Source organism: Triticum aestivum, chromosome 7A, assembly GCF_018294505.1.
Source record: "Triticum aestivum cultivar Chinese Spring chromosome 7A, IWGSC CS RefSeq v2.1, whole genome shotgun sequence".
Classification (NCBI taxonomy): domain Eukaryota; kingdom Viridiplantae; phylum Streptophyta; class Magnoliopsida; order Poales; family Poaceae; genus Triticum; species Triticum aestivum.
In genome coordinates this window covers 82,635,542-82,662,697 of record NC_057812.1, presented here as the reverse complement: position 1 = coordinate 82,662,697, position 27,156 = coordinate 82,635,542, and positions in this window count along the sequence as shown.

Sequence of the window (27,156 nt, the reverse complement as noted above, 5' to 3'; positions counted from 1 at the left end):
GGGCCTCTATTGGGCCGTGCCACGTGTCGACGTATCATAGGCGCCTATCTGACCCACTGACGAGCTGACACGTGTTTCGTCCAGCCAATAAGAATTTTACACGTGGAAATTTCCCATTGGTCAGGGCTGTTAACGGGTTATCGGATCCAAAACCTGACCGATAGCTTAACGGCGTTCCGTTATGGTGGATGCCATGTGTCGGTCACCCTTGACGAAAGCACTTCTATGACGCGCGATTTATCGTCATGGAAGTGGACACTTCCGTGATGATAATTTTGGTAATGTCATGGAACACTTCTACGACAGCACAGGTATGACTATCTTGATTTTGTCATAAATTTGTCATGGATGTACATGCATGACAAAAAAAGCGACCTACTATGACAAACACGTATCATCACGGAAGTGTATTTTTTTTGTAGTGATATCGTTGTTTCGAAATGTTTATTGTCTCGAACTACTGGTGGGCTAAATGAGGGCATCACCATTCTCCAATGTTCAGAGTGTATCTCCTTTTTTCAAGTTATATAATTTGAGCTCTGTGTCTTTTCGATGATGTACACTTGTTTGGGCCAGTGAGGTGTCATTGAATATGGGCCGAGTAGTAACGCAATGCCAAACAGGTCAATTATGACTCTTAGACTGGGCTCTCAAAAGATCCTAAAAAAGGTCAGTCTCTCCAAAAAAGAAAGAACAAGGACTCTTAGGCCGACATGTGGGCACCACCGGTGTTTTCGTGCGCTTGCGCGCCGAGAGCATATTGGGGCATGTTCGAAATTCAAGCTACCTTTTCATCCCCAATTTCCCGCCCCTCCCCCACCTCTGGAATCTTGATTCCTACTCCAGTTCCCTCAAATCCCCCTCCTATACTCCCTGTAATCAAGCTCACTATCATGTCGCCGGTTAATGCGGATCTCCAAGCCGGAGATCCTGAGGTCTGTCCTGCCTTCGGTCGCTGTGTGCTGTAGCTCAATAGTGGCATGGCGGCGCTTGACGACCAGTTTTCCGGCAAAGTGCTGATGGTAACCATCAACGGCGACCGGTCTCCCGTCTCGCTGGACGACCTTGTCAAAGCTCTTGGCATTGCGCACGTCATCCAAATAAGTGACTTGCTCGTCGAAGTCTGTCCGCCACCGGCTGATTTCTTCGTCAGGTTCCGGACAACTTTCGACTGCAGTCGTGTGTTCGAATCTTCCCGGCGTTTGTTCTGCGATGGCGCACTAGTGAGCTTTGATCAGTGGCACCGAGGATGGGGCTCGGTGCCCTCTGAGCTTGAGTTTTTAACAAAGCTTACCTTCCACGACATGCCTCGACATGCTTGGAATAGCAAGTCCATGAATGAGCTTGTCAACGACCTTAGAGGTGAGCTCGTAAGTATGTTTGTTCCTCCAGACAGCTGGGCTCCGACGGTTATGGCATGGATGAAGAAGCCGTCCACCATACCAAAGGTGATTGGTGTTGAGATACTGGTGCAGGAATCGGGGTTGTACTATTCGTCACCACCAAGGCCACTGCGGACCATGTTAGGGATGTACCTGTATCGAGTGTTCATGCATGTCGAAGAAGTGGTCAATCCATCAATCAAAGTCCTGCCGCCGCTGCTGGTGCCAGGGTCCGTCGACGATGTCCATTACAGGAGTCAACGTCAGACTTTCCCCGTGTTGCTCAGAACGATGGATGGCACAGGGCCTACTCCATCGCGCGGCGAAGGCCACTGCTTCTTTGGGAGAAGAGGCAGGGCTGGTTGCCTGGATGTGCTCTAATTTGAGGTAACAATTGAATCTTGTCAGATACTAGTTAAATCCGAGCTATGGGTGTGAAGCACTGATGTGCCAGTACATTTGATTGTGACATGTTCTAATTTTGTACCTAAACTTTTTTTAGAAAGGGTTGTACGTCAACTTAATGTGTCCCTCACTTATTGTGTTGTCCGTCTGTTTTCTTTGCACAACATTCAAGATATTTCCCTATCATTGATAAAGAAGATGAACCGTTATGTACGAGTTCGTTGGTTTCAACATAGCCCTACCCATAGAGATCCACTGCTTCCATCCAGATTGTGCCGCCTGCGTGAAATTTTTGTATGCAAGTTAAGTGTGCTATGATGTTCTATATGATTGTGTCAACTATATAAGTTTTTACTGAGCATCAGCAATGCATATGGCTGAAAGGTATTTTTACGAGCATCGACCGATGGGTCCCTCTCTCTCTCTCACACGCACACACACGCACACACGCACACACGCACAAGTGGGACCCGCTGAATTATTTCTTTTCTCATGACAACTTTTAATTAGGTTCCACTATAATCTAATTTTTTCTTAAGTTACTAATTGAGTTTAGTGACTTCAAAACGTTGTACAGAAGCCTTGTTTGGGCCTTTCCGGCCTCACTGAATGTGGGCTGAGTAGCCATGTTAGGTTGTACTATACTACACAGGCCTTTTTTTCAACATCAGCAATGCAACTGGGCCGACAGTTGTACACAATATCCGGGTCAACTTGTTATTCTCCGCCCCGCTGGGCTGCAAACTTTCCTAGGAGGTGTGCACTAGGCTTAACAAGAAAATGGACTTTAAGAAATAATAAATGGGATGTAATTATAATAACTGGGCAGTACCTATAAAAAATGCACCAAACGCGTAATTAGTTTAAAAATATATATTATTTTCGGAATTGGAAAATTTTAATTTCATTACTTGTTGCGCGCGTAATATTTCATTGGATTTTAACGTAATACAACTTTATTTTGAAATTATATTTAACCTGACTAGAAATTTCGGATAAAAATATTTCGGATCCCATAAAAATGTGGGAATTTTTTTGAATTCTGTTTTGAGCGGTTGGTTGAAATTATTAATCGTTGTCCTAGCTAGAAAATGGGTTGTACTTTTAACAAACTGTAAATGGGTTGTAGTAAATTCCATTAGAATTAAAAAATGGATGTACATTCTTACAAATCGCAAATGGGCTATATGTTCTCTGCCACACACTTGTGGGCCTTCTAAGTTGACGCGTCCCCTAAAAAGAACTAAGTTGATGCGTATGCAAGACTTTGTCAACAACACATGGTTCTGGTAGCTATGGCCGTTGGATGTCCATCCAACAGATGTCGTGATTTTTCTTCAATATCGGATATTCTTGCTTCAACCGCCGAAAAAATGATTCCTCCCCCTGACATCTGGGGCGCACCGTTTTGTAGGCTGACCTGTGGGCCTACTAAGTTGACGCGTACCAAGGGCTTTGTCAACTTAGTCAATATAATCGATTCTAGTTGCAGTGACCGTACGATGTCCATCCAACGGCCGTAGTGCTTCTTCAACCTCTGGTCTTCTTGCTCTAGCTGCCCAAAGCAGCGCCGGTCGTGCCGCGTGCTCCTGCCTCCCGTGGCCGGCTGTGATGCCGCGGAGGCCTCACCACCCCCTACTACAACCACCGACGGCCAGGCCATCCCTCTACTCACCCACACCCCTTGTTATTCCGCGGCGACGGCAGACTCACACCGCAGCCAAACCAGTGAACCCTAGTACTCCTCTCCGCGCGGGCTTCCACTGCCGTGTCTTCCCTGTCTTCGCGTCGTCCCATTCCTAGGCCTCGCCGTCGTCCACCGCCCTGGTGCTCTCGGCGCGGAGTGGTTAACGTGGTCAAGCAACGGCTTCCATCGGATGTGGACTGTACGTGGAGAGGCTGACAACTGGGTCCATGACGGCAGCAAGGAAGTGCCTCCTTATTACGCGTAAAATAATGATTCCTCCACCTGACAGCAGGGACCCACCGTATGGGCCACCGTATTTTGTGAAAAAAACATTTCCCCCCTGACTGCTAGGACCCACCGGACGGGCCACCGTATTGCGCGAAAAAACATTCCCCCCGCTGTCAGCTCAAACCCACCAAAAGTGCCTCCTTACTACGCACAAAAAAATGAATACTCCCCCTACTGGTTGGGGGTGGGAGGCTAACTTGTGGGCCTACTAAGTTGATGGGGACAGAGTGCTTTGTCAACTTAGTCAATATGAACGATTCTAGCTCCAGTGACCGTACGATGTCCATCCAACGGCCGTAGTGCTTCTTCAACCTCTGGTCTTGTTGCTCCAGCCGCCCAAAGCAGCGCCGGTCGTGCCGCATGCTCCTTCCTCCCGTGGCTGGCTGTGCTGCCGCGGAGGCCTCACCGCCCCCTACTATTCCCACCGCTGGCCAGGCCCTGCGGCGATGGCAGCCTCACACCGCAGCCGAACCAGTGAACCCTCGTACTCCTCTCCGCGCGGGCTTCCACTGCCGCGTCTTCCCCGGCTCCGCCTCGTCCCCTTCCTAGGCCTCGCCGTCGTCCACCGCCCTGGTGCTCTCAGCACGGCATGGTCAACGTGGTCAAGGAACGGCTTCCATCAAACGTGGACTATACGTGGAGAGGCTGACAGCTGGGTCCACGGCCGCAGCAAGGAAGTGCCTCCTTATTACATGCAAAATAATTATTCCTCCACCTGACAGCGGGGACCCACTAGATGGGCCATCGTATTTCGCAAAAAAAACATTTCCCCCTGACTGCTGGGACCCACCAGCTACATCTTCGCACGCAAGGAAGTGCCTGACAGTCGGGACCCACCTGGTCGAAGCGTACGTAGCATTGTCATTCTGGTCGCGAACGTGTACGTACATACTGGTCAATGTAGAGGCGCGCACGTGTCGTAGTAGAGGCGCACACTTCGCATGTACACGTACGTACAACGACCAGGGTGCAAGAAAGTAAATACGGCCACGTACGTACATACGGGCGGGGTCTCGAACGCCTACTCGCGCGTACGTACGGCCAGGGCTCGTGTACATGGCTGGGTTGAAACGGAGAAACAACATCGTCGTCGTGTTCATGGGGAGCCAACCGGCTGGGTCAGAACGGAATGCGTCGTCGCGTTCATCGGGAGGGCTTGGAAACGAGGCCTGGCGTACCGCAGAACGGAGGAAACAGCCTTGTGTTCGACCGGCCATGTTCGAAAAAGGATCCTGTTCATCGGGAGGGGTCTGGCGTACCGCAAAACGGAGGAAACGGACCTCCTACGGTCGAAACAGGGGTCCTGTTGATCGGGAGAGGTGTGGCGTACCGCAAAACGGAGGAAACGGACTTGTTTTGGAGCGCTACGGTCGAAACGGGGGTCCTGTTCATCGGGAGGGGTGTGGCATACCGCAAAACGGGACTCCACGAGATACTGTTCATCTCCCATGTTGACCCCCTCCAGCCTCCATGGGCTACTGTTCATCCATCGTTGACCTCCTCCAGCCTCCACCTGCGACTGTTCATCCACGGGCTCCTGTTCATCCAGCCTCCACCGCCGCTCTACTCCATCGGCTACTATTCAACCAGCCCTCTCCATGGGCTCCTGTTCAACCACCCCTCCACGGGCTACTGTTCATCCAGCCCTCCACCATCTACTGTTCATCCTGCCCTCCACGGGGTGGTCCTGTTCATCCTGCCCTCCACGGGGTCCTGTTCATCCAGCCCCAACCGGCTCGAACGATCGGGGTCCTGTTCATCCACCCCGCCGGGAATTTTTCATCCAAACCCCCCCAGCAACGCTCACTGTTCATCCAGAGGCAACGCCACGGGGTCATGTTCATCCACCCCCACCGGGAACTGTTCATCCAAACCCCCCAGCAATGCTCACTATTCATCCAGAGGCAGCATCGATCGGCTTCAGTTAGCAGCAGTAGGGAAGGAATCACTCGATTGGGTTCAGTTAACAGCCATCGATCGATCGCTCGGGTTCAGTAACGCGTAGCCTGCAGTGCAATCGCTCGGGTTCAGTTAGAGCCCAACGCATCGCTCGGGTTCAGTTAGAGCCCAACGCCTCGCACCCACGCGCGTGCGTGTACAAGAGAAATGCGCATCGCTCTCGCTTCTACCATGGTTTTTCCGTCATGGACGGCCCAAAGAATGTCATGCAGCTGCGTCTCCAGCCCGCCCAGGACGAAAAGCCCATTTTCTGTCATGATTTTTTTCATAGAAGTAGGAGCCCACCACATCTATTATGATATTGGGTTTTGTCACAATTATCGTCATAGAAGTGTCATAAGTATGACAGAAAAAAAATTTGTTCGGCCCAAAATGTCACGGATTTGTCTTTTTTGTAGTGTTGTTGATTGGAAATGATATAGAATTTCTGGATAGCATAAAAGGATACTTGAATAAGAGTTTTTCTATGAAAGACCTCGGTGAAGCTGCTTACATATTGGGCATCAAGATCTATAGAGATAGATCAAGACGCTTAATTGGACTTTCACAAAGCACATACCTTGACAAAGTTTTGAAGAAGTTCAAAATGGATCAAGCAAAGAAAGGGTTCTTGCCTGTGTTACAAGGTGTGAAGTTGAGTCAGACTCAATGCCCGACCAATGCAGAAGATAGAGAGAAAATGAAAGTCATTCTCTATGCTCTAGCAATAGGTTCTATAATGTATGCAATGATGTGTACCAGACCTGATGTGTGCCTTGCTATAAGTATAGCAGGGAGGTACCAATGTAATCCAGGAGTGGATCACTGGACAGCTGTCAAGAACATCCTAAAATACCTAAAGAGGACTAAGGATATGTTTCTCGTTTATGGAGGAGACAAAGAGCTCATCGTAAATGGTTACATCGATGCAAGCTTTGACACTGATCCGGATGACTCTAAGTCACAAACCGGATACGTATTTATATTGAATGGTGGAGCTGTCACTTGGTGCAGTTCTAAGCAAAGTCGTGGCGGGATCTACGTGTGAAGCGGAGTACATAGCTGCTTCAGAACCAGCAAATGAAGGAGTTCATATCCGATCTAGGTGTCATACCTAGTGCATCGGGTCCAATGAAAATCTTTTGTGACAATGCTGGTGCAATTGCCTTGGTGAAGGAATCCAGATTTCACAAGAGAACCAATCATATCAAGAGACGCTTCAATTCCATCCGTCATCAAGTGTCGGAAGGGGACATAGAGATTTGCAAAATACAGACGGATCTGAATGTTGCAGACCCGTTGACTAAGCCTCTCTCACGAGCAAAACATGATCAACACCAAGACTCCATGGGTGTTAGAATCATTACTATGTAATCTAGATTATTGGCTCTAGTGCAAGTGGGAGACTGAAGGAAATATGCCCTAGAGGCAATAATAAAGTTGTTATTTATATTTCTTTATATTATGATAAATGTTTATTATTCATGCTAGAATTGTATTAACCAGAAACTTAGTACATGTGTGAATATATAGACAAACAGAGTGTCCCAAGTGTGACTCTACTTGACTAGCTCGTTAATCAAAGATGGTTAAGTTTCCTAGCCATACATGAGTTGTCATTTGATGAATGGGATCACATCATTAGAGAATGATGTGGTGGACAAGACCCATCCGTTAGCTTAGCACTATGATCGTTTAGTTTATTGCTATTGCTTTCTTCATGACTTATACATGTTCCTATGACTATGAGATTATGCAACTCCTGGATACCGGAGGAACACTTAGTGTTCTATCAAACTTCACAACATAACTGGGTGATTATAAAGATGCTCTACAGGTGTCTCCAATGGTGTCTGTTGAGTTGGCATAGATCAAGATTAGGATTTGTCACTCCGATTGTCGGAGAGGTATCTCTGGGCCGTCTCGGTAATGCACATTACTATAATCCTTGCAAGCAATGTGACTAATGAGTTAGTTTCGGGATGATGCATTACAGAACGAGTAAAGAGACTTGCCGGTAACGAGATTGAACTAGGTATGAAGATACCAATGATCGAACTCGGGCAAGTAACATACCAATGACAAAGGGAACAACGTATGTTGTTATGCGGTTTGACCGATAAAGATCTTCGAAGAATATGTAGGAACCAATATGAGCATCCAGGTTCCGCTATTGGTTATTGACCGGAGATGTGTCTCGGTCATGTCTACATAGTTCTCGAACCCGTAGTGTCCTTATGCTTAACGTTCGATGACGATTGGTATTATGAGTTTATGTGATTTGGTGTACCGAAGGTTGTTCGGAGTCTCGGATGAGATCACGGACATGACGAGGTGTCTCGAAATGGTCGAGACATAAAGTTTGACATATTGGACCATGTTGTTCGGACACCGGAAGTGTTCCGGATAGTTTCGGATAAAACCGGAGTGCCAGAGGTTACCGGAACCCCCCGGGAAGTAATGAGCCTTAGTGGGCCTTTAGGGGAGAGAGAGTGCCACACCAGGAGGTGGCTCCCCCCCAAGGGGAGTCCGAATATGACAAGGGGAGGGGCGCGGCCCCTCTTTCCCTCTCCCTCTCCCTCTCCTTCCTTCTTCTCCTAGTTGGACTAGGAAAGGGGGAACCTACTCCTACTTGCAGTAGGATGCCCCCCCTTGGGTGCGCCCCTTGTGGCCGGCCGGCCCCCTCCTCCCCTCCTTTATATACGGGGTAGGGGGCACCCCATAGACACACAAGTTGATCTTTAGCCATGTGCGGTGCCCCCCTCCACAGTTTTCCACCTTGGTCTTATCGTCGTAGTGCTTAGGTTAAGCCCTGCGCTGGTAACTTCATCATCACCGTCACCACGCCGTCGTGCTGACAGAACTCTCCCTCTGCCTCAGCTGGATCTAGATTTTGAGGGACGTCACCGAGCTGAACGTGTGCAGATCGCCGAGGTGTCGTGCGTTCGGTACTTGATCGGTTGGATCGCGAAGACGTTCGACTACATCAACCGCGTTACTTAACGCTTCCTCTTTTAGTCTATGAGGGTACGTGGACACACTCTCCCCGCTCGTTGCTATACTTCTCCTAGATAGAAATTGCGTGATCGTAGGAAATTTGTTGAAATTACTGCGTTCCCCCGGGCCAATGGGTTCTTCTCCTTCTCCTCCCGGCAAACGCCACCTCTCTCCTCTGAGTGCCCTTCACTCCTGGTTGTCGACGGGGTATGGCAGGGTGTGCATGCTATTCTGGGAGGGGATGATGCTATTGAAGTCCGTGAAGATATTATGGGTGGTGAAAGCAATAAACTCACACCCACACCAAAACACTCGGCTGAGGAGGTGGAAAGCGTCGAAGGGATTGGTGAACGTAGCAAGGAGCACAATCACAACGCCATTGTGATTGACCTCCTCAACATGGAACATCCTTGGAGAGCGCCGGGGCACGTGGCGGTAGCCGGCCGAAAGGAAGAACTCGGTGAACTCCCTTGCGCCCCTCCACCTTGATATTACCCACACCCTAAGTATTCTCTCTACGTAGACTCCGGTAGGGTAGATTCTCTCTGGCACGATGGAGGGGGGAAGCAGTAGGTCAGGCCATCGTACTACATGGTGGCTTCGATTGGCGTTGGTGGCTTTGGCTCTGCTTTGTGGAGGAGGGAAGATGGGAGAGGACGCGGTTGGGATATGGGTGAGAGGAAGAGGAAGATGATAGGTGGCTTAAATAGCCCTTCTGCAATGTGTTGATTCACTGGTTTCATCGGGTGGAATTAATGACTTAGAGATAATAGGGGTAGTCAGGCAACAGGGGGTGGCATCGGGAGTGTGTACACGCATGGGAAATCGAAGGCTGCATCAATAGCCATAATGCGATGTTTTAGCGCTCCATGCATCTGTGGCCTTGGTCGGGGGTCGGGGGGTCACGCCTGCTCATTCGTCTCTGCATGTGCATACCCGTGCATGCATGCATCGTAGGCTGCACACGTGCATGCATGCAAAGTAGCCTGCTGGCCAGGGCCTGGCTAGAGGCAGGCATGGCAACGTTCGGTCCAAGTCTCCAATGAGTGGGCTTATTTACCGGAGCCCAATGACGCGCATGCATGCTAGCCCACTCACCCCAGCGTAGAAGAAACACCGCCTAAAAAATCCAGCATTTTTGAATCCAGCAAATAAGAGCGAAGAATGTGCATGCCCGAGAATCGCTGACCTAGCACTGTTGGGGAACGCAGTAATTTCAAAAAACTTCCTACAAACACGCAAGATCTATCTAGGTGATTCATAGCAACGAGAGGGGAAAGTGTTTTCTACGTACCCTCGTAGACCGAAAGCGGAAGCGTTATGACAACGCGGTTGATGTATGTGGCACCCCGGCTCAGAGCGACCGGTTTACCATGCATTGCCAGCCCAGAGACCATGTCTTCTGGAAACACACAACATCTTGGTACAGAAAACAACCGCTTTATTGATGCTAGCGGATCAGAGTTTATATTACAACAGATGTCGAGGCCAAGTAGCACACCCGGTGCGGCTGAACAATATGTACATTATTTAGTGAACATAAAGGGGGCCTCGATCACAACATCTATGCGGCAGCGGAACAACGTCGTAGCGGAAACTCGATAGCACAGGGACACCGATGTGGACACGGTCTAGACTCGAGCAGCGCTCCTTTCCAATGAGACTTTCCTGAAATCTGGCATGACACGCCAGGTCAGTACATTGAATGTACTTGCAAGCTCACAACAGGCATAATCATAATGGCAAGCAATCTCATGATAATTAACCAATTAATACTAATGCAACACTATATGTCCAACATGCTGTGATCATGCTCGAACGTCCATCGGGACAGACTTACCAACCGTGATCATTCTCGGATCACAAACAAACCACCATCATGGTCTTGCCAAGAGTAACTTGTGATCCTTACGGCGATCACAACCACGACCAATATGTGGTCCCGAACATCTCGATGGCCTTTCTGCCATCCTCAACAATGCATTGTATCTTAGTGTGCAAATTTTATTAAACGTTGACTCATGGTGGGTCCTACTATGAGGTGTCCGTGACTGTGGACTCGGCTATCGATAGATTATACACTCTACAGAGGTAGCACACTGTACCCACACCACGGAACCCATGGCCTCGCACTCCCATTCGGGGGGGACCAACGGCATTCCAACAAAACCCTTCCATTGCCATGACACTCTCCCGGCCACTCCAACCCAATCCCCAATGGGCTAGTCCTGGGTGGCCCCATGTCTACCAAAGACACAACGACCACCGTTGTGGCCAAAACGATCCCACTCGGGGACCCGGTACCATAATCTCAACAACGGGCACACAAGGTTATGCCTGCTTACCGGGCCAGGGTAAGCACGACGTAACCTTTCCTAGTTGGAGGTACCGACCAGAGGCAATGTCAATGGACCGAATCAAGGTCTTCCCACAAAGGCAAATGTGGTTGCACTGGGAAAAACTCGATTCAGCGGCACCTTGACCTAGTCAATGATATATTCAAGTTGAGTTATATTCAAGTTCAACTTAAAACGAAAATGACCGGTGTCATAGCATGCCATGAAATGCAAAACTATGCATGCATCACATATTAACGAAACTGACTGATGTCAACCATATTAACACTAAGCATAAACCTCAAAAACTTATATTACTTTCCTGGTCAGGGTAACTCACACTTTAACCAAAATATTTTACAACAAGTTTTATTATTTTCTCATGCAAGAAAGTAACTCCGATTAATTTATGACATGCATAGCAAAGATTATACCAGAAAAAATTCCTAATTTATTTACCAACCAAGTTAGGTTCAAACATTCTGTAAGTCAAGTAAAATGACTAAACAAGTACTCAATAGAATATTTTCTAGCAAGTTTTTACTATTTTATTTATGCAAGAAAATAACTTTAAGTAATTACTAACATGCATAACAAAAATTATTTTACTCATCACCACAAATAGATCTTAGCTTTGCTTTATCAACTAAGCTAGTGTCAACATTCTGTAAATCAAGCATAATAACTAACAAACATTTAACAGAATATGAATAACACAATAGTTATTTAAATGCATGGATTAATCATCTCATTCAAGTAAGAAAATCATGAATATTAAAATGACACCATGAAAATGTTGTTGTGGCTTGCCTTAGTGCAGATGAGGTTCACAAGACTTCTGGTGATCCTCAAGACAAGCCTCACCCTCTGAAAATAATTTTAAACACAAAAAGAAAATATCAAGAACACTTCTGAAAATCACCAGAAATTCTAAAAAGCTCAGAAAAATCTCATCTTTGGTGAGCGGCTAGATTTCTTTGCAAAGAACAAGATGCAAAAAGAATCAATTCATTTGGACTTATGGTTGAGGAGTTATGGTTGTTTGAAGTGTTCTGTAAATTCAAATGAATTTGAATAAAAATAAACAGACTAGGGGGTGACGTCGAAGGCGTAAAGCCCAGGGGTGCCACCACTCGTACCGCTTCGCGCGCGTACAGAGTGGCTGACTAGCGGGCCGTGCTAGTCAGGTGAGGGGGAGGGGGAGAACGAAACAGAGGGAGTCGCAGCTCCGCCGGAGCTCTCGCCGGCGACGAGGGCTCCTTGGCCAAAACGAGAGGGAGGGATGGAGAGAGGGGGACGGTGGCGCACCTGCCCATACCCGTAGCGTGGCTAGGGGTGGTCAGGCGGCGTCGGAAACAACCTCGCAAGCGGAGGCAGAACGCGGTGGTCAACGGAGATGAGGAAGACGGCGAGCAGAGGCAACTCCAGGGGCTCCAAGTGGACGGGATGGCTTCACCGGAGAGAGGCGGAGGCCCTGGAAGTGTAGCCCCGGCCTGGGCGGGGCTGGAGCTACCGCAGCGACCAGAGGGGATCGCCGGCAAGCTCGAGCTCGAGGACGGCAGCCTGCGACCTGCCTGGCCGGGCTAAGTTTTCCTACTCGCTTGTGGGTTTTGTGGGAGTGGTGGATGGTGCTCGAGGAGGCTGGGGCGGCTCCATTTATAGGCGAGCGGAGAGGGGGGGTTCAGGCTCCGCCGGTGGACACCTGTCCATGGCGCCCGGCGACGAGCGGCGTCAGTGAGAGGGGGAGAAGGCGACGCAGCTCACGCGGGAACTGTGGGCGAGCGCGGACGAGCACAGGAACGAGGGGAAGGCGACGAGCAAAGTGCGCACTGCACTGTTGGGTTGGCCGGACCATGCCCGTGCTCGATAGCGAGGAGCTCTGGCATCGGCGAGCGCCAGGGAGGAGTAAATGGCGTTGAGACGATGATGGTGGCAAGGTTTGGCACGCTTAGGCGGGCGGGGAAGCGAGCACGCGAGCAACAGAGGCTCGCGCGCGTCGCAGAGCGCGTCGACTGCATGGCAGCACGCCTGGACGAACGCGTTCACCGCGTGAACTATGACCTCGTGCCGACCTAACCCCAAACTTCAGGTCTGGCATGTTGTTCGTGGTAGTTTTGAATGTTACCACGCTTTTGGTTTGGATCCAGGTGCAGTAGAGAAGTTTTTACATGCCAGGTAAGTTTCTGGTCAGTAACTTTGAGAGGTTACTGTGGTCAAATGGCTGGGAGTTGGGGCTGTGCTTTGGAGGTTAGCCAAGAGTTACTAAGGTGAAAATGCACAGGAAAAACCAGGTACAATGGAGCAAGTAAAATGGTAGTTGCTGTAGAAACCACCATTTCTGTCCAGAATAGAAAATATTTTCTGTAGCAAAAATATTCCTAAAAGTGATGACATATTTTTGCTCAGGAAGATGCCCTAGGGTTCAGAGAATATTTGTGAATTATCTCAGATTTTTCTGGGCCATAAAAATTAGGTTTGCTTTGGATCATAGTGATCTAGCTAGGGGTTTTGAGAGACAAATGAATATTTTTCATTTAATAAAAATATTCCAAAGATTATTTTGGGGTGGATCAGAAGGGGAATGATGATTAGGGAGGGAAATGAAGCACTTGGGTGAAAGCCAAGGGTACCCAAGTGTTTAAGTCCATATGAAAAAATTCAAAAACTCCAAGTTTCAAATTGAATCCAAATAAAAATCAAGCAAATGAGAGAGGGCAAAAACCAGGCTATCCCAATGTAGTCGTACGTCTTCACGATCCGACCGATCCTAGCACCGAAGGTATGGCATCTCCGTGATCTGCACACGTTCAGCTCGGTGATGTCCCACGAACTCTAGATCCAGCTGAGGTCGAGGGAGAGTTTCGTCAGCACGATGGCGTGATGACGGTGATGATGAAGTTACTGACGCAGGGCTTCGCCCAAGCACTGTAACATATGACCGAGGTGGAAATTTGTGGAGGGGGCACCACACACGGCTAAGACAACTGTCAACTTGTGTGTCCTAGTGTGCCCCTGCCCCCGTATATAAACTAGCAAGGGGGAGGCCGGCCGACCCTCATAGGGCCCGCCCCAAGTAGGATTCCTACTAGGAGTCATATTCCTAGTCGGTTTCCAACAAGGGAAGAGAGGGGGAAAGAAGGAGAGGGAGAGAGTGAGAAGGAAAGGCGGGTGCCGCCCCCCTTCCCTAGTCCAATTCGGACCCAAGGGGGGGCGCGGCCTGCCCTAGCCGTCCCTCTCTCTCTCCACTAAGGACCATGTGGCCCATTAGTTCCCCCGGGGGGTTCCGGTAACCCTCCAGCACTCCGGTTTTATCCGAAACTTCTCTGGAACATTTCTGGTGTCCGAATATAGTCGTCCAATATATCAATCTTTATGTCTCGACTATTTCAAGACTCCTCGTCATGTCCGTGATCACATCCGGGACTCCGAACTACCTTTGGTACATCAAAACACATAAACTCATAATACCGATCGTCATCGAACGTTAAGCGTGCGGACCCTAAGGGTTCGAGAACTATGTAGACATGACCGAGACACTTCTCTGGCCAATAACCAATAGCGGAACCTAGATGCTCATATTGGCTCCTAACTATTCTACAAAGATCTTTATCGGTCAAACCGCATAACAACATATGATGGTCCCTTTGTCATCGGTATGTTACTTGCCCGAGATTGGATCATCGGTATCTCAATACCTAGTTCAATCTCGTTACCGGCAAGTCTCTTTACTCATTCCGTAATGCATCATCCCACAACTAACTCATTAGTCACATTGCTTGCAAGGCTTATAGTGATGTGCATTACCGAGGGGGCCCAGAGATACCTCTCCGAAACACGGAGTGACAAATCCTAATCTCGATCTATGCCAACCCAACAAACACCATCGGAGACACCTGTAGAGCATCTTTATAAGCACCTAGTTATGTTGTGAAGTTTTATAGCACACTAAGTGTCTCTCCGGTATTCGGGAGTTGCATAATCTCATAGTCATAGGAACATGTATAAGTCATGAAGAAAGCAATAGCAATAAACTAAACGATCATAGTGATAAGCTAACGGATGGGTCAAGTCAATCACATCATTCTCTAATGATGTGATCCCGTTAATCAAATAACAACTCATGTCAATGGCTAGGAAACTTAACCATCTTTGATCAACGAGCTAGTCAAGCAGAGGCATACTAGTGACACTCTGTTTGTCTATGTATTCACATATGTACTAAGTTTCCGATTAATACAATTCTAGCATGAATAATAAACATTTATCATGATATAAGTAAATATAAATAACAACTTTATTATTACCTCTAGGGCATATTTCCTTCAGTCTCCCACTTGCACTAGAGTCAATAATCTAGATTACATTGTAATGATTCTAACACCCATGGAGTCTTGGTGTTGATCATGTTTTGCTCGTGAGAGAGGCTTAGTCAACGGGTCTGCAACATTCAGATCCGTATGTATCTTGCAAATCTCTATGTCCCCCTCCGACACTCGATGACAGATGGAATTGAAGCGTCTCTTGATGTGCTTGGTTCTCTTGTGAAATCTGGATTCCTTCGCCAAGGCAATTTCTCCAGTATTGTCACAAAAGATTTTCATTGGACCCGATGCACTAGGTATGACACCTAGATCGGATATGAACTCCTTCATCCAGACTCCTTCATTTCCTGCTTCCGAAGCAGCTATGTATTCTGCCACGATGCTCTGCTTAGAACTGCACCAACTGATAGCTCCACCGTTCAATATAAACACGTATCCGTTTTGCGACTTAGAGTCATCCGGATCAGCGTCAAAACTTGCATCGACGTAACCATTTACGACGAGCTCTTTGTCACCTCCATAAATGAGAAACATATCCTTAGTCCTTTTCAGGTATTTCAGGATGTTCTTGACCGCTGTCCAGTGATCCACTCCTGGATTACTTTGGTACCTCCCTACTATACTTATAACAAGGCACACATCAGGTCTGGTACACAACATTGCATACATGATAGAACCTATGGCTGAAGCATAGGGAATGACTTTCATTTTCTCTCTATCTTCTACACTGGTCAGGCATTGAGTCTCACTCAACTTCACACCTTGTAACACAGGCAAGAACCCTTTCTTTGACTGGTCCATTTTGAACTTCTTTAAAATCTTATCAAGGTATGTTCTTTGTGAAAGTCCAATTAAGCGTCTTGATCTATCTCTATAGATCTTGATGCTCAATATATAAGTAGCTTCACCGAGGTCTTTCATTGAAAAACTTTTATTCAAGTATCTTTTTATGCTATCCAGAAATTATATATCATTTCCAATCAACAATATGTCATCCACATATAATATTAGAAATGCTAGAGAGCTCCCACTCACTTTCTTATAAATACAGGCTTCTCCAAAAGTCTGTATAAAACCATATGCTTTGATCACACTATCAAAACGTTTATTCCAACTCTTAGAGGCTTGCACTAGTCCATAAATGGATCGCTGGAGCTTGCACACTTTGTTAGCATCCTTTGGATCGACAAAACCTTCTGTTTGCATCATATACAACTCTTCTTCCAGAAACCCATTCAGGAATGCAATTTTGACATCCATTTGCCAAATTTCATAATCATAAAATGCGGCAATTGCTAACATGATTCAGAAAGACTTAAGCATCGCTATGGGCGAGAAAGTCTCGTCATAGTCAACTCGTTGAACTTGTCGAAAACCTTTCGCAACAAGTCGAGCTTTGTAGACAGTAACATTACCATCAGTGTGAGTCTTCTTCTTGAAGATCCATTTATTCTCGATGGCTTGCCGATCATCGGGCAAGTCAACCAAAGTCAACACTTTGTTCTCATACATGGACCCCATCTCAGATTTCATGGCCTCAAGCCATTTCGCGGAATCTGGGCTCATCATTGCTTCCTCATAATTCGTAGGTTCGTTATGGTCTAGTAACATGGTGTCCAGAACAGGATTACCGTACCACTCTGGTGCGGATCTTAGTCTCGTTGACCTACGAGGTTCAGTAGTAACTTGATCTGAAGTTTCATGATCACTATCATTATCTTCCTCACTATTTGGTGTATGAATCACTAGAACTGATTTCTGTGATGAACTACTTTCCAGTTCGGGAGAAGGTACAATTACCTCATCAAGTTCTACTTTCCTCCCACTCCTTTCAAGAGAAACTCCTTCTCTAGAAAGGATCCATTCTTAGCAACGCATATCTTGCCTTCAGATCTGTGATAGAAGGTGTACCCAATAGTCTCCTTTGGGTATCCTATATGAAGACACATTTCTCCGATTTGGGTTCGAGCTTACCAGGTTGAAGCTTTTTCACATAAGCATCACAGCCCCAAACTTTTAGAAACGACAACTTGGGTTTCTTGCCAAACCACAGTTCATAAGGTGTCTTCTCAACAGATTTAGATGGTGTCGTATTTAACGTGAATGTAGTCGTCTCTAAAGCATAACCCCAAAACAATAGCGGTAAATCAGTAAGAGACATCATAGATCGTACCATATCTAATAAAGTGCGGTTACGACGTTCGGACTCACCATTACGTTGTGGTGTTCCAGGTGGCGTGAGTTGCGAAACTATACCACACTGTTTCAAATGAAGACCAAACTCATAACTCAAATATTCTCCTCCATGATCAGATCGTAGAAATTTTATTTTCTTGTTACTATAATTTTCCTATTCACTCTGAAATTCTTTGAACTTTTCAAATGTTTCAGACTTATGTTTCATCAAGTAGATATACCCATATCTGCTCAAATCAACTGTGAAGGTCAGAAAATAACGAAACCCAGTGTGAGCGTCAACACTCATTGGACCGCATACATCATTATGTATTATTTCCAACAAGTTTGTTGCTCGCTCCATTGTTCCGGAGAACAGAGTTTTAGTCATCTTGCGCATGAGGCATGATTCACAAGTATCAAGTGATTCATAATCAAGAGATTGCAAAAGCCCGTCAGCATGGCGTTTCTTCATGCGCTTTACACCAATATCACCTAAACGGCAGTGCCACAAATAAGTTGCACTATCATTATTGAACTTATATCTTTTGGCTTCAATACTATGAATATGTGTATCACTACTATCGAGATTCAACAAAAATAGACCACTCATCAAGGGTGCATGACCATAAAAGATATTACTCATATAAATAGAACAACCATTATTCTCTGATTTAAATGAATAGATGTCTCGCATCAAACAAGATGCAGATATAATGTTCGTGCTCAACGCTGGCACCAAATAACAATTATTCAAGTCTAAAACTAATCCTGAAGGTAGATGTAGAGGTAGCGTCCCGACTGCGATCACATCGACTTTGGAACCATTTCCCACGCGCATCGTCACCTCGTCATTAGCCAATCTTCGCTTAATCCATAGCCCCTATTTTGAGTTGCCAATATAAGCAACAGAACCAGTATCAAATACCCAGGCGCTACTGCGAGCATCAGTTAAGTACACATCAATAACATGTATATCAAATATACCTTTTACTTTGCCATCCTTCTTATCCACCAAATACTTGGGGCAGTTCCGCTTCCAGTGACCAGTCCCTTTGCAGGAGAAGCACTCAGTCTCGGGCTTAGGTCCAGACTTGGGCTTCTTCACTTGAGTAGCAACTTGCTTGTCGTTCTTCTCGAAGTTCCCCTTCTTCTTCAAACTGGTGGCGTTGTTGACCATCAACACTTGATGCTCCTTCTTGATTTCTACCTCTGTAGCTTTCAGCATCGCGAAGAGCTCGGGAATTGTCTTATCCATCCCTTGCATATTATAGTTCATCACGAAGCTTTTGTAGCTTGGTGGCAGTGATTGAAGAACTCTGTCAATGACACTATCATCAGGAAGATTAACTCCCAGTTGAGTCAAGTGGTTGTGGTACCCAGACATTCTGAGTATATGTTCACTGACACAACTATTCTCCTCCATCTTGCAGCTATATAACTTATTGGACACTTCATATCTCTCAATCCGGGCATTACCTTGAAATATTAACTTCAACTCCTGGAACATCTCATATGCTCCATGACGTTCAAAACGTCATTGAAGTCCCGGTTCTAAGCCGTAAAGCATGGCACACTGAACTATCGAGTAGTCAACAACACGTGTCTTCCAGGCATTCACAATGTCTGCAGTTGCTGGCGCGGGTGGTACACCTAGCGGTGCTTCCAGGACCTAATTCTTCTGTGCAACAATGAGGATAATCCTCAAGTTACGGACCCAGTCTGTGTAGTTGCTACCATCATCTTTCAACTTAGCTTTCTCTAGGAACGCATTAAAATTCAACGGAACAGTAGCACGGGCCATTTATCTACAACAACATAGACATGCAAAATACTATCAAGTACTAAGTTCATGATAAATTGAAGTTTAATTAATCATATTACTTAAGAACTCCACTTATATAGATATCCCTCTAATCATCTAAGTGATCACATGATCCAAATCAACTAAACCATGTCCGATCATCACGTAAGACGGAGTAGTTTTCAATGGTGAACATCACTATGTTGATCATATCTATTATATGATTCACGCTCGACCTTTCGGTGTCAGTGTTCCGAGGCCATATCTGCATATGCTAGGCTCGTCAAGTTTAACCCGACTATTCTGCGTGTGCAAAACTGGCTTGCACCCGTTGTATGTGAACGTAGAGCTTATCACACCTGATCATCACATGGTGTCTTGGCATGATAAACTGTCGCAATGGTGCATACTCAGGGAGAACACTTATACCTTGAAATTTAGTGAGAGATCATCTTATAATGCTACCGCCGAACTAAGCAAAATAAGATGCATAAAGGATGAACATCACATGCAATCAATATAAGTGATATGATATGGCCATCATCATCTTGTGCCTTTGATCTCCATCTCCAAAGCACCGTCATGATCATCACCGTCACCAGCTTGACACCTTTGATCTCCATAGAATCATCGTTGTCGTCTCGCCATCTATTGCTATCACGACTATCGCTACCGCTTAGTGATAAAGTAAAGCAATTAAATGGCAATTGCATTTCATTCAATAAAGCGACAACCATATGGCTCCTGCCAGTTGCCGATAAATTTTACAAAACATGATCATCTCATACAAAAATTTATATATCATCACGTCTTGACCATATCACATCACAACATGCCCTGCAAAAACAAGTTAGACGTCCTCTACTTTGTTGTTGCAAGTTTTACGTGGCTACTACGGGCTTAGCAAGAACCATTCTTACCTACGCATCAAAAACCACAACGATTTTTCGTCCAGTGTGCTTTTTTAACCTTCAACAAGGACCGAGCATAGCCACACTCGATTCAACTAAAGTTGGAGAAACTGACACCTACTAGCCACCTGTGTGCGAAGCACGTCGGTAGAACCAGTCTCGCATAAGCGTAAGCGTAATGTTGGTCTAGGCCGCTTCATCCAACAATACCGCCGAATCAAAGTATGACTATTATCGCCGACAACTCTTTGTGTTATACTCGTCCATATAACATCTACGCATAGACCTGGCTCGGATGCCACTTTTGGGGAACGCGGTAATTTAAAAAAATCCTACGAACACGCAAGATCTATCTAGGTGATGCATAGCAACGAGAGGGGAGATTGTTGTCTACGTACCCTCGTAGACCAAAAGCAGAAGCGTTATGATAACGCGGTTGGTGTAGTCGTACGTCTTCACGATCCGACCGATCATAGCACCGAAGGTACGACACCTCCGCGATCTGCACACGTTCAACTCGGTGACGTCCCACGAACTCTAGATCCAGCTGAGGTCGAGGGAGAGTTTCGACAGCACGACTGCGTGATGACAGTGATGATGAAGTTACCGACGCAGGGCTTCGCCCAAGCACTATAAGGATATGACCGAGGTGGAAATCTGTGGAGGGGGACACCGCACACGGCTAAGAAAACTGTCAACTTGTGTGTCCTAGGGTGCACCCTTGCCCCCGTATATAAAGGAGCAAGGGGGAGGCTGGCCGGCCCTCATAGGGCGCGCCCCAAGCAGGATTCCTACTAGGAATCCTATTCCTAGTAGGTTTCCAACAAGGGAAGAGAGGGGGAAGGAAGGAGAGCGGGAGAGGGAGAAGGAAAGGGCCCCCCATCCCTAGTCCAATTCGGACCCAAGGGGGAGGGGGCGTGTGGCCTGCCCTAGCCGCCCCCTCTCTCTCTCCACTAAGGCCCATGTGGCCCATTAGTTCCCCCGAGAGGTTCCGATAACCCTTCAGCACTCCGGTATTATCCGAAACTTCTCCGGAACATTTCCGGTGTCCGAATATAGTAGTCCAATATATCAATCTTTATGTCTCGACTATTTCAAGACTCCTCGTCATCTCCGTGATTGATGACCCACAAGTATAGGGGATCTATCATAGTCCTTTCGATAAGTAAGAGTGTCGAACCCAACGAGGAGCAGAAGGAAATGACAAGCGGTTTTCAGCAAGGTATTCTCTGCAAGTACTAAAATAACTGGTAACAGATAGTTTTGTGATAAGATAAATTGTAATGAGCGACAAGTGACAAACATAAATAAAGTGCAGCAAGGTGGCCCAATCCTTTTTGTAGCAAAGGACAAGCCTGGACAAACTCCTATATAAGGAAAAGCGCTCCCGAGGACACATGGGAATATCGTCAAGCTAGTTTTCATCACATTCATATGATTCGCCTTCGGTACTTTGATAATTTAATATGTGGGTGGACCGGTGCTTGGGTGCTATTCTTACTTGAACAAGCATCCCACTTATGATTAACCTCTATTGCAAGCATCTACAACTACAACAAAAGTATTAAGGTAAACCTAACCATAGCATGAAACATATGGATCCAAATCAGCCCCTTACGAAGCAACGCATAAACTAGGGTTTAAGCTTCTGTCACTCTAGCAACCCATCATCTACTTATTACTTCCCAATGCCTTCCTCTAGGCCCAAATAATGGTGAAGTGTTATGTAGTCGACGTTCACATAACACCACTAGATGCTCGACAACATACATCTCATCAAAATATCGAACGAATACCAAATTCACATGACTACTAATAGCAAGACTTCTCCCATGTCCTCAGGGAAAAACGTAACTACTCACAAAGCATATTGATGTTCATAATCAGAGGGGTAATAATATGCATAAAGGATCTGAACATATGATCTTCCACCAAGTAAACCAACTAGCATCAACTACAAGGAGTAATCAACACTACTAGCAACCTACTAGCACCAATCCCGGACTTGGAGACAAGAGATGAACTAGGGTTTTGAGATGAGATGGTGCTGGTGAATATGTTTATGGAGATTGCCCTATCTCGATGAGAGGAGCGTTGGTGATGACGATGGCGATGATTTCCCCCTCCCGGAGGGAAGTGTCCCCGGCAGAACAGCTCTACCGGAGCCCTTGATTGGTTCCGCCAAGGTTCCGCCTCGTCCCGAAAGGTTGCTTCTTCTCTTTTTATCGACAAAAGACTTCATATAGCAGAAGATGGTCATCGGAGAGCCACCAGGGGGCCCACGAGTTAGGGGGCGCCCCCACCCTTGTGGACAGGGTGTGGGCCCCCTGGCCTTCATCTTTGGTGAGGATTTTTCATTATTTATTAAAAGATATTCCGTGGAGTTTCGGGACTTTTGGAGTTGTGCAGAATAGGTCTCTAATATTTGCTCCTTTTCCAGCCCAGAATTCCAGCTGCCGGCATTCTCCCTCCTTATGTAAACCTTGTAAAATAAGAGAGAATGGCCATAAGTATTGTGACATAATGTGAAGTAACAGCCCATAATGCAATAAATATCAATATAAAAGCATGATGCAAAATGGACGTATCAACTCCCCCAAGCTTAGACCTCGCTTGTCCTCAAGCGAAAGACGATAACAATAAATATGTCCCCATGTTTAGAGGTAGAGGCGTCGATAAAAAATAAAATACGGACATGAAGGCATCATGATTATTCTCATAACAGCAACATATATAGATATTGTCATATGATTACTTATGTTCGAGTGATGATCTATTCACAATGCAAAAGTATGAATCAGAAACCGTATTGAGAACCAACAAACCATAACCTCAGTCATTGAAGCAATTGCAATTTATCATAACATCAGAAAGAGTCTATGTCAGAGCTAAAAAGCAAGTCCACATACTCAACTATCATCTAGTCCTTCATAATTGCTAACACTCACGCAATACTTGTGGTTACGGAGTTTTAATCGGACATAGAGAAAGATAGGGGCTTATAGTTTCTCCCCACAACCTTTTACCTCGAGGGTAATGTCAACAATAATAACCCATGCTCCCCTATATCCAATTAGATATATATATATATATATATATATATATATATATATATATATATATATATATATATATATATATATATATCAGGTTCTTTCCAACATGCTGGGCTTGCCAAAGGATAAAATGAAAAAGGAAAGGTGAAGATCACCGTGACACTTGCATGAGGTATAAGATAATAATAAAAGATAGGCCCTTTGCAGAGGGAAGCAGAGGTTGCCATGCACTTTTATGGTTGGATGCACAAAATCTCAAGGCGAAATAACATCACTTTATATTGCCCCTTATGATATGAACCTTTATTATGCAGTCCTTCGCTTTTATTACTTCCACATCACAAGATCGTATAAAGCTTATTTCTCCCACACCAATCAATCATACATATTTAGAGCAATTTTTATTGCTTTGCACCGATGACAACTTACTTGAAGGATCTTATTCAATCCATAGGTAAATATGGTGGACTTTCATGGCAAAACTGTTTTAAGGGTATTTGGAAGCACAAGTAGTATTTCTACTTGGTGCTGAGAATTTGGCTAGCATGAGGGGGAAAGGCAAGCTCAACATGTTAGAGGATGCATGACAACATAGTTTATCTCAGATATAAGAAAACATAATTCATTACGTTGTCTTCCTTGTCCAACATCAACTCTTTAGCATGTCATATTTTAATGAGTGCACCCAATCATAAAAGATGTCAATGATAATATATCTATAAGTGAAACCTCTCTTTCCTTATTACTTCCTATTAATTGCAACGATGACCAAAGCTATGTCTGCCACTCCCAACAACTTTTAATCATCATACTCTTTCTATGTGAAGTCATTACTCTTGATAAGATCAATATGAACTCTTTGTTTCTTTTTATTCTTTTCTTTTATTCACCCAAGATCATGGCAAAATAATCAAGCCCTTGACTCAACACTAATCTTTATTATATATATAGCTCATGGACTCGATTACATAGAGAGATCATAAAGCAAAACTCAAAACTATATCATGTCATAAACTTTATTCTACTAGATCAAGATACTACTAATAGGATCAAACTAAGAAAAACGATAAAGGTAGGAGTTGTAATTGTGATACGATACCGGGGCACCTCCCCCAAGCTTGGCAGTTGCCAAGGGAAGTGCCCATACCCATGTGATTATGTCTCCTTCTATGTTGTTGGTGTGACATTCTTGGCAATGATTCCTCTCAAGATACGGTTATCCTGCTCGAGCTTATTGATTTGCTGCTTGAGGTCCATTATTTCCTTACGAAGCTTTCTTGTGATGGCTAAAGCTCCTTGCACCCAAGGGTGTTGCATAGCTGCGCGAGAACAAGTGACACTCCTCTTCATATTTTCATAAGAAAGAAATCTAACATTGGAAGGAATAACCGAGTTTGGAATAGCTGAGCTCTGTAGTTCCCCCATCGTGAACCCAGCTCGGAGGCGAGAGGTGACTTATTGATCCTCCATGGCATCTACCCTCATCAAATCAGCCTCCATCTCTTCCTCCGTTGTGGGCCCAAAGTGGTCAGCGTCGCTGTTTGCCCTTGGTTCTGGTGCCGGATTAGATACCCGGCTCTCCCCGACTGACTCTTGAGAAGACATCTTGCTCTAATCTGTAGCAGCAACAGCTCGAACAAAAACAAAGGATATTTGCGTGATACGGGAGTCAAAACCTTCGGGAGATTATATAATGAATTTTTACAAACCAAAATACATATCGTGCAAGAAAACAGAGTCCGGAAGGCACACGAGGTGCTCACGAGGTAGGGGGCGCGCCCACCACCCTCGTGGGTGTCACAGCCCCAGAAACCTTCTTGTAATTAGTGGCATTGCAACCATGCATCTTTTCTTACCTGGCGACAACAGGAAAGCAGAGAGAGAGAAGCCCACCTGGACCTTACCTGGCGACCCAAGTGGCCGGCCCAGCCCACCTGGCCCATCCCCTGTTGACGGTGTCGTGGACTAGGGGGTACTCACCACGTCATCTCCCGATCTATTAGATTGGGCCGAGGACCCCCGTGGCCGTATACTCATGGGCCAGTTCGGACGGCTGCCGCATACAAGGAATATTCCATAAGACTTGGCGATCAAGACAAGGACTTCCCCCCACCGGCGTATTCGGCTAGGACTCTTGTTAACCTAGGCCTCTGGTGCACTATATAAACCAGGGCCAGGCTAGTCCATAGATCATATATACAAAACTCCATAGATAACAATCATACCATAGGCTAGCTTCTAGGGTTTAGCCTCCTTAATCTCGTGGTAGATCTACTCTTGTACAACCCATATCATCAATATTAATCAAGCAGGACGTAGGGTTTTACCTCCATCAAGAGGGCCCGAACCTGGGTAAAACATCGTGTTCCCTGCCTCCTGTTACCATCCGGCCTAGACGCACAGTTCGGGACCTCCTACCCGAGATCCGCCGGTTTTGACACCGACATTGGTGCTTTCATTGAGAGTTCCGCTGTGTGATCGACAAAAGGTTCGATGGCTCGCCTGCAGATCAACTGCGACTTTGGCATCTTCGTCACCAGCTCGACTGGTCACCTTGGTTCGACCAAGAATTGCGCCCCGTGTTTGGATCATCATGTCCGGACGAGGGCCTTCATCAAACGTCAACTCCGATCTCTATCAAGATCACGGAGGAATCATCTATGGAGCTCGGGGGCTCAACGTCAACATTGCCCTCAAGCGACCGTGCTGTTTTTCTGGACAGCGAACTCGTATCTGCCATCACCACCTCCTCGAGTATCGCTTTGACAATCGCTTTGGTGGAATTGTGCGCAATTGAGTCTACAACAATCCTGGAAAATTTCGTCGAGTTCCGATGGAGTAATCTCGGGCAATCGACAATATACCGGAGCCCTGTCAAATCTGGACGGGAATTTGGATGAGTTTAGGGCGTGGTGTCCAGCTTCTAGCTCGGACGTCCTTTGGAAGATCCAACCGTTGATTGGCTGCGGAATTCCTATATCTACCGCCTCTCAAAATTTCGGCTCGATCCGACCGTCCAAACTCCGGGAACCTTCCGATTAGTGCATCACTTTTCGGATCTGTTTTCTGCGCGAAAATGAATCCGACCCGAGTTCATCTTTTTTATGAACAGGATTTCGGACATCCCTTTTGAAGGAAGTTTTGTATGGGATATTGTGTTTTGTTCCCGAACACATCCCACTAACTGTAAGATCTTTTGAACATGATCTTCAACATCATGCTGGTGTCAAACCAGTCCGGCAATATTACTCCACGGCTGCCGACCTGCGCTAGACACGGCGTCACTTTGTTGAGCCGAGCTCAACTTCTTCGGATCATCATCTCGGCAAGCCGAACAAGAGCTCGGCATTGCGAAGGATAAATCATCACCAACATCGCCGCCCCACGGATTACATGGAGCGGGCATACCGGCATCGCCGCACGGTCGCTTCATCAAGCCGGCATCGACCACGTCACGACCTGCATCGACAGGGCCGCACTATTGCTCCTTCAAGCTGGTGTCCATCACGCCGACCTACTTCGACTCATCGGCTGACATCGAGGCTTCGACATCTCGGCTGGACCGGGGGCTTCGCCATCTCTTCATCAACCTACTCCGGACACTTCGGCGTCACTAGCCGACCAGCTCCGTCACGTTAGCTGGGCCGAGGGCTTTGCCTCGGCAAGTCAACCTTTATTAGCATTGCCATGAAGTCGTTTTATCGCCCATCAGGCAATGGGTGTGCGGAGCGGGTCCCAATTTTAGGAATCACATTCCTTTGGATTGCTACAACAAATAAACTAGGTGCTATTAGTCCCAGTATTTTTTACTTGTTTGGGTTCATTTTTCCCAAGGAATTATTACTCTGGTTTGTT